Raw genomic sequence first — 8,591 nt, forward strand, 5'->3', positions numbered from 1 at the left:
GTCGTTTGATGTAACACTCCTTCCCCCCTACGTCTGTCATGATTTAGCGTCAATTCGCTATTACATGACAAATTTCAGGGAGAGTGCCAGCGATGTGACCAACAACTTTTCAGTTCAGCCGGCGAGTGTGAATTAATTATGATCGTCGATCGTATTTATTAAATATTATGAATTTGTTCTAGAATATCCGATAGACTTCCTACTACGTCACATGTTATCTACGGATGTCCTCAGTAAAAAAAAAAAACCACATAGATACTTATAATATTCGGTTTGTTGACCTACATATTATTTCTACATAAATTTATTTTAAATATTATTACGATATCAGTATAATGTATAAAAAATTCTGCGCAAAAAAATTATATTTGTTAAAAACATATATATTTATATAAATTGCTTCTACGCAAAAATATATTGTTAAAAACATAATGGGTATATTGAATGTCTTATATATTGAAAACCATTAAAATATTATATTATTATTATGTATGAACAATATCTTCAAATATAATAGTAATACCTATTGTAATATTATAATATAGTAATATTATATCCGATGAGTATCGGAGCGTTTAACATCAAACATTAAATATATATGTTAGTTTTTGAATGTCCATGGGAATGTAAGTGTAATTAACCGAATTTGAATATAATACAACTAATAACGATTTCGAATTATTGCCACTTTCCTATAAAATGGAAAAGATAAAGGCGTGCTGGAGTGTTACTCAATATATCTACTCTATAAATATCCCTCTTTCTTTATTTTGACCGTTTTGCCAGCCCCCCCCCCCCCCATCCTTGAAAAAAAAAGATTTTCCCGAATTTTTTTAACCAATAATTAGCACGCGATTAGCATGAATTGGCACGCCTACGCACGGAATTCGCACGCCCATATTTACCGAGCAATCCCTCTTTCTTTATTTTGACCGTTTTGCCAGCCCCCCCCCCCCCCATCCTTGAAAAAAAAAGATTTTCCCGAATTTTTTTTAACCAATAAGTACCAAGTCTGCTTATTTTGGCTACTAATATGAATACAATTATTGTATATAATGATAAGATTAAGTTGTAAAAAATTAATTAAAATTATTAATACAAATCAATAATACCTACTTATTGTATGGTTGAATCGATTAGGAATCACTTAGGTATACATTTACTACTTGCCTGTTATACTGGACCCTTTTCGTTTACAACAAAATATAGGATACGACGGGATGAGCCAACTTGTGTACAATCGGGAGGCAGTTGAATAAAAATTATTGAACTTTTTGACTTACAGTTGGGAGGCAACTAGTAGGTACCAGTAGTAGCACCGTACCTAGTCTAGCTTTCGATTACTTTCGTTTGCCTTAATCATTATATTATAGTTTTAACGTATCTTAGATATACGTACAAGGTACAATTCTATATTATATTATTATTTTTTTCATCATTTACAATTCATAACTGATGTATATGACGTAGGTACATTGTCACGTATACCTAAAATATTGTTCATAAAATAAACTTGTAGGTACCTAACATATAGTCTGTCCCCATATTTTTGTAATATGACAGAGTGGCGGTTCTGGCATTAAATTTTTGAGGTGGCTAACATATTTTACCCTTCTAGACCTTTTAGCATGAATCCCCTAGTTCTCAAAACTCAATAATTTTGTTTAAAAACAATTATTTTTCTTTAAGAATCTGTGAGAGGATTGTTTCATTTTCACTATTTCTCATAATTAAACTAGTAAGTTACGATTAAGCATTACTATTTATTGGTATATAATATATAATAATATACAATATAGTATAATGTTATATCTATAATTTAAGCACAACTGAGACTCGTGAACCTATGAAGTATCATTACTGTTTCTAGTTTTGAGTTACAAATAGTATGGTATCTTTTATTATTTAAAATAAAAAACACGGTATATTAGTATCTGTTATTATACAATTGCAATTGATAATAACTTATTTAGTGTGACGTGCAATAAAATAGGGATTAACTATAAACCACGAACTAAGATATATCTTAGTTAGTGCTATAAACAAAACCTACTATCTAAAGATTAATTATTTGTATATGCTGAATGCCTAATCTGGCACTGCCTCGTGCCTCTCTTGCCTCCCTGGGAAACACGCCACTGAATTGCATACCTATTCGGTCAAACTTAATATTATTTGGTATTATAATTGAATATTACAACTGTGTACACAATATTTTAAATGGTATAACTACTATCGTATTACCTATTTTTGACACGCACAACATCATAATATGTAGTATTGAGTTCAATCTTCAAATAATAATTAAGAAAAATTTTATGTATACGAATTTAAAAATTGAACAAGCGGTGCTGCGTTGTGGGATTTCCTTTTAGGCGGGACACAGAAACCGAGAATCATCGCGAACAGACGTGCTCACATACACGATTCGCGCCGAGGAACACCGATCACACAGCGTGTGTATAGTACCGCACATTGCTCCACGCCGCCGTTGAATCCCCCATTAAAACGCAAACGAATATTATTCCAGACAATTCTATTTTTATAATTATTCCTATTTTTGTATTGAATTATTTTGGTATTTACTACAACTGTATGGTAGATACTAGATTTTCGTCATTTCTCATTTTAAATTTGATTTGATGGGACTGTTGTTGTAGTATTTGAATGTGTTTTATTAATTATTTCAATATTATAAAGCAAAACATTTATTAAGACTATCTTAAATGGCTGAACAAAAATGAGTTATTAAACCGTCATTGGTTATCGATGCTGTAATTTTCTATAAAGAATCAGTAATTATTACCAACGAAAATGGTGAAAAAAGTAAGTTAAGAAAGATTATTACATTTTTAATTAGAATTATCGTAATATTGTTAGGTATATCGTAACAAATATTTAAATATGTAGGTACTACAGTGGTTTTCCATTGTGGTTTCAAAAACATGAAATATTATAATATTCGCCCACTAAAACAATTGTATTGTTGTGTGAGGCATTAAGTGTTTTTAAGGATTTATATTTTTAATTTAGAAGTTGCTGTTGCTACTGACAGAGTATGGTCTGATATCAGCTCAAAGCTTGATAATCGAATGTCAGCTAGTGCTATCCATACATTTGTGTATAAAGGTAGACATGGGATTAAGGAACAACTAGGATTTCTACCACTGAAAACATTTCCTGTTTCTACAAATATTATTGATGAAAATCAATTGTCAAACGGATCGGGTACGTAATTTTTATTTATGGTATTTAGAATTCGAAATATTGAGGCTGACTATATATTATTATGAGAGTGTACCAGTTGTAGGTATAATGGATGTGTGTATTATAATTTATACTATACAAATTATATGTTTCATAATTATCAGCATACTTAGGTATTAAGTAGGTACATTTATGAAATAATTGTTTTGTTATCATTTATGATATTATTAATTATAAAGCCATAGAGGTGACTTGTGAAATCCAAACACCGTAATCGATAAAAGACGTAGGTACATTGACAAGGTATTGTTTTTATTTTGGTTTTTCTACGGGACATGCGTCTAATAAGGTAGGTATATAATTATAATATAAAAACAAAAACTATGAAGTACGTCATAGACGAGTGTATATGAATACAGATCATACATACAAGACACTATAGACTATAGTCTACAATAGCCTAATAGGTATGGAAATTTTTATTTTTATAATACCATTTTATCATAATGGAAAATAATATCATCTCAATTTTTTGTGAACCAAATCAACAACTGCATACGAAATACGATTCACTGCCTGTAAGCATATTAAGACGTAAGTATATTTAAAATTATTTTAGAGGTCGTTGTTAGAGCGCATTACACACTAGGCGATTCGAACGCACGTGTCGACGTTTTTTAAACTTTGCGATTAATCGCTCAAAATAATATTGCCGGGATGTATTTATATTTCATATTGACAAAATACCCGACTGTTCTGTCGCGTTCGCGTTTAATCGCATTCGTTTAATTTTGAGCAATTGATCGTGCGAACGCTCTAAAATTAAACCATCTATTTCCAATATTATTATTATATTATTCAACACTTGGCGTTTAAAACGTCACATTTATCTTATAATAGTTTTAAGATCATGACGTCTTTAAAAACGTCGACTCGTGCGTTCGAATCGCCTATTGAGTAGTGTGTATGCACTCTAATAAAAAATATTTTGGCTATGTACCTACTAATTTATACTTCAGTGTCTTGTTCAATGAGAAAGTGAATCTAGTTGGTGAATTGGTGTAACTTAGAAACAACTGGCCGTAGATATATTATATTTTCAATGAATGTTTTCTTTTTAACTTAACTTTAACTTTTTAACTCGTTAATAACCAGCCTTGTACCTAAGTGACACTGAATTTGTGGATGCCTTTTATAAACACTGTTCTACATTTATTGGTATAAATAGTTAATTTTTAATAACAAACAAAAATAAATATACCTATATAGGTTACATATATATATTTTAAAATTAAATTTTTTAATTTTTAATTTATTTATTTATTTACCAAACCAAAAAAATAATTTTTGCAGGACATTGATAGTCGACTCCTCTTGGTGTCCTCTAGGCTCTAGGTAATATGGTCATGAAGTTAGCCCCCCCCCCACTTGGTCGGATTCACTTCAAACTACCGCCAATATTTAGCAAATTAATTGAAAATAATTGCAAATTGGTTATAAAAATTCTCAAACCAAAATTGGAATTTTGGCGAATTTTTTAAAAAATCGATAAATGTCCATTTTTTATAAAGTACGATTTTTTTTTTTATTAATTTTCCCTGATATACAGAGTTTTATTCATTTTTATCCAACAGATACATTTTTTTAAACTAGATTTATTATTTCAATAGATACTTCGAGTGAATGTAGCAGTAGTGATGGATTTTTGCCCAAAAAAAAAAATTGTTTTTACATTTTCTCCGGATGAATGGAAACAAATCCAGCCTCATCAAGTATTTTACAAATTAAATGATAAATTGCGGAATTTACAAGACACAAGATCATATAACGCTTTACCTAAAAACATTTGGACACCCATACTTGCAGAACATTTTTGGATCCATACACATTTGCCATGCTGTTTATCTTTTCGTAGGGCCAAAGTTTATCCTACTGGATCAACTTACATTGTCGTAATTGGACGATGCACAATTTGTAATTCGCAGTTTAAAGGAATAGTTGAAGATAAACCACCTGCAGGAAACACTAGGTATAGTTAATTTAAAATAGATTTAAAAGTCTAAAATATTTTTGATAAATTAGTATTTTATTTAGTAATTAGAAGGGTTAGGTTCTAGTATCTTTGGTACAGGAATGCCGGTTGGGACAGCTAATAGTTAATATCTTTTTTACATTTTAATTAATAAATCTCCTTTGTCTTTTTGTTTACATATTTGGTGGTGTTTTTTTATAATTTATAATGCCTTAAAATCTGAACCCTAGTAATTATTAATATTTTATTACTAGTAGAGTGCTTATGAATTGCACATATATTGGGAATTTCTATGAAGAACATACATCTATTAAAAAACGTCGCATAATAGGACCAGCGAAAACAGCAGCCTTGACATCAATTTTAAACGAAGAATTGTCGTGCGAAACATTTAGAGAAAGAGAAGCTGGACGGTTAATGAAAATAGGTATGTAGCATTAATTTTAATATAAATCAAAACCTATGCAGATACACGACGTGTGTGAAGTTGGCCACCCCCCCCCCCCCCCTTGTCCAATTTTCTCTAAACCTCCACCATTATTTTGAAAACATTTGAAAACCAGTTTTCAGAATTTGTAAACTATTATTTACACCGTAAAAAGCTTTTTTGAGTGAGCAGGGCCAAATTCACGCAGCCCCCCCCCCCCCCCTATGTTGAGCGACCAACCTTCAGCCATATTTTGAAAATAATTTGGAAACATTTCAAAACTAGTTTTCAGAATTTGAAAAATATTATTTTCACGGCAAGATTTTTGGAGTATGGGAGGGGGAAATTCATGAAGACTACCTCGCCTATATTGTCCGATCAACTTTGATAACCACTGTGTGACGGGGAGTATAAGACCATTCCCTCGGGGGTTGTTACACCTTCAGCCATTTATCGCGAGGGCGGCTCCTTCACACCTTTGGATGACGCGGTCACGTCCCTCCGACGGTTTACGTCAGGGCGCCCTGGTACGAAGTAGATCGGTGGGTCTCGTTGATCCGCGTCGGCGAGCGCTGGATTCGACCCAGTCAAATAGCTCCCCTTCTACTAAGGCGCTACTCCCGACAGTCCCCGCGAGGCCATCCACACAACGCGCGGCTGGCGAGCGCGAGCACGCGAGGTACACGCGCGCGTCGGCCGGACGCATGCCACAAAGCTCGACGGCAGCAAATTGTGCTTGTTTAACGACAAACTCCGTTTGCCGGCCCCGACGGGCTGGTGCGTTCAAGGTTTTGCCGTTGGCAGCACCGTGCTGTCGAGGTTGGTTCCAGTGCACAGCGTCGAGTCCTCCCTCTAAAGCAGGGTCATTTGCGATCGGTTGACTGAATCCAGATCACCGCCTCTCCGCGGCCGGGTCACAGGTACGCCTTCCCATCCACTCGGTTTGATCTCTCCCGCCAGGGACACATCTTTGCACTTAGCTGATGATGAACCATCTATCGGTCAAGGTACTCATAAGGGATGTTCGGAGAAGTAATCACCCGACGCGTCGCCTTAAGCGTATAGGAGTTAGCGACGGCCTTCTGTGATTCTCATCTCACGCACTTCAAGCGAGACGTTCGTCAGAGACGCCGTGATTGGATCTCGTGTCACCGGTTGATTCACATAATCAACCGTAAATGGGACGGTGGCTCGGTGTTAGCAAACTTTTCAAAGTCAGTATCCATCCGCCGGCGACTTGGACGCCCCGGCCTTCGGCAAGCGCCGCGGTCTGTCAACCCCGCGACGCCCAGCGAAACTCACAGGCCTCACCTCCTTGGCTGTGGTTTCGCTAGATATTGTCCGATCAACTCTAAACTTTCAACAATATTTGAATAAAAAAATCTGTATTTAATAAAAATATTTATTTTCATTTAGATTTGTTATTTTAAATTATTTTTTTTTTTTTATTAAAATTAGAGATTTCTATATTAAATATAGATTTTTTATCAAATTTTGCTTTTTAATCAAAAATAGATTTTTCAACAAATATAGATTTTTATCAAATATTGATTTTTTATTCAATATAGGATTTTTATGAAAAAAATCAGATTTTTTAATTGAATTTTGATTTTTTTACAAATATATATTTTATTTTATTTAGATTATTAATCAAATAAAGATTATTTATAAAATATAGATTTTTGAATGAATACAATTTTTTTGATCAAATAAGGATTTTTTTTTATTCACTAGATTTTTTTTATGAAATATAGATTTTAAATTAGTTAAACTTTTTTTTATTTACAGAATTTCAGTGAAAAACCCAAATTGAATAAAAAATCTAAAATCAATAGAAAATCAATTTATAAAACATTATTTAATATAAATTTTAAGTAGAAAAAAACTCTATAATTGATCTAAATTTTATAAGTCTATATTCAATAAAAAATATTCATTGAATAAAACAAATTTAAATGTAAATAAAATAAGAAATTTGTTTTTTTATAAAAATCTATATTTAATAAAAAAAAAACTGTTAGGTTTAGAGTTGATCGGACAAGATAGGACTGGGCTCATGGATTTGCCCCCTCCCCTTACTCAAAAAAGTATCTTGCAATAAAAATAATAGTTTTCAAATTCTGGGAACTGGTTTTCAAATTTTTTAAATTATTTTCAAAATAATGGTGGAGGTTTGGATAAAATTGGACTATGTGGGAGGGCCAACTTCACAAACGTGGATACACGTATTAGAACTTTCGTACAGAAATGTGTGAATCATAGAATAGAACCACAGGATGCTTAGAAATATATATTATGTTATTTATTATATTATATAATTCATACAAATTCCTTTCAACCCTACAATGCATGATTTTTTTTTTTTATATAATCATTCACTTTAAGGGAACATTTTTATAATTTTGAAATCAAAAATATTAGATAATGCAATAATTATAAGTCATAAATACACGTTATTAATTTAATTTTGTTTATTAAAAAAAAAAAAAAAAATTAAATTAGGAAACCCAGAACCTTCAATTATTCCAACTGGAGGAGCATTGAGAATTATCAAACATCGCCAGCGCCAAAAAAAATAAAAGGCATCCAGAAACATTAACGGCATTAGCAATTATGAAAACCGAGGAAGATTTTAAATATGTATTGAATGATATGGGAGGTAATCCGTTTTTTTTGCATTATCACTGTGGTGAGCAAATACATTTTTACCAAGGGTATTGTCGTCAGAATAAATATCCTAAACTAATTGTTGATGCAACTGGGAGTGTTGTGAAAAACTTTAAAAAATTTGGTACTGTCAAAACAAAAAATATCTTTTTATATGAAGGCTTGGTCTATGATCCCGAAAAAATGCATAGTTTTACTGTTACCAACATGCTGAGTGAGCGGCACAGTAACATTGCAATTTTCAATTGGCTGGCCAAT

General features: G+C 32.3%; 1 pseudogene; it reads left to right on the forward strand.

Moving 5' to 3' along the window:
- Nucleotides 1-2,726: 2,726 nt before the first annotated feature.
- Nucleotides 2,727-3,236, forward strand: LOC132934043 (uncharacterized; annotated as a pseudogene).
- The last annotated feature ends 5,355 nt before the right edge of the window (nucleotides 3,237-8,591 follow it).

This window comes from Metopolophium dirhodum, chromosome 1 (assembly GCF_019925205.1).
Source record: "Metopolophium dirhodum isolate CAU chromosome 1, ASM1992520v1, whole genome shotgun sequence".
Classification (NCBI taxonomy): Eukaryota; Metazoa; Arthropoda; class Insecta; order Hemiptera; family Aphididae; genus Metopolophium; species Metopolophium dirhodum.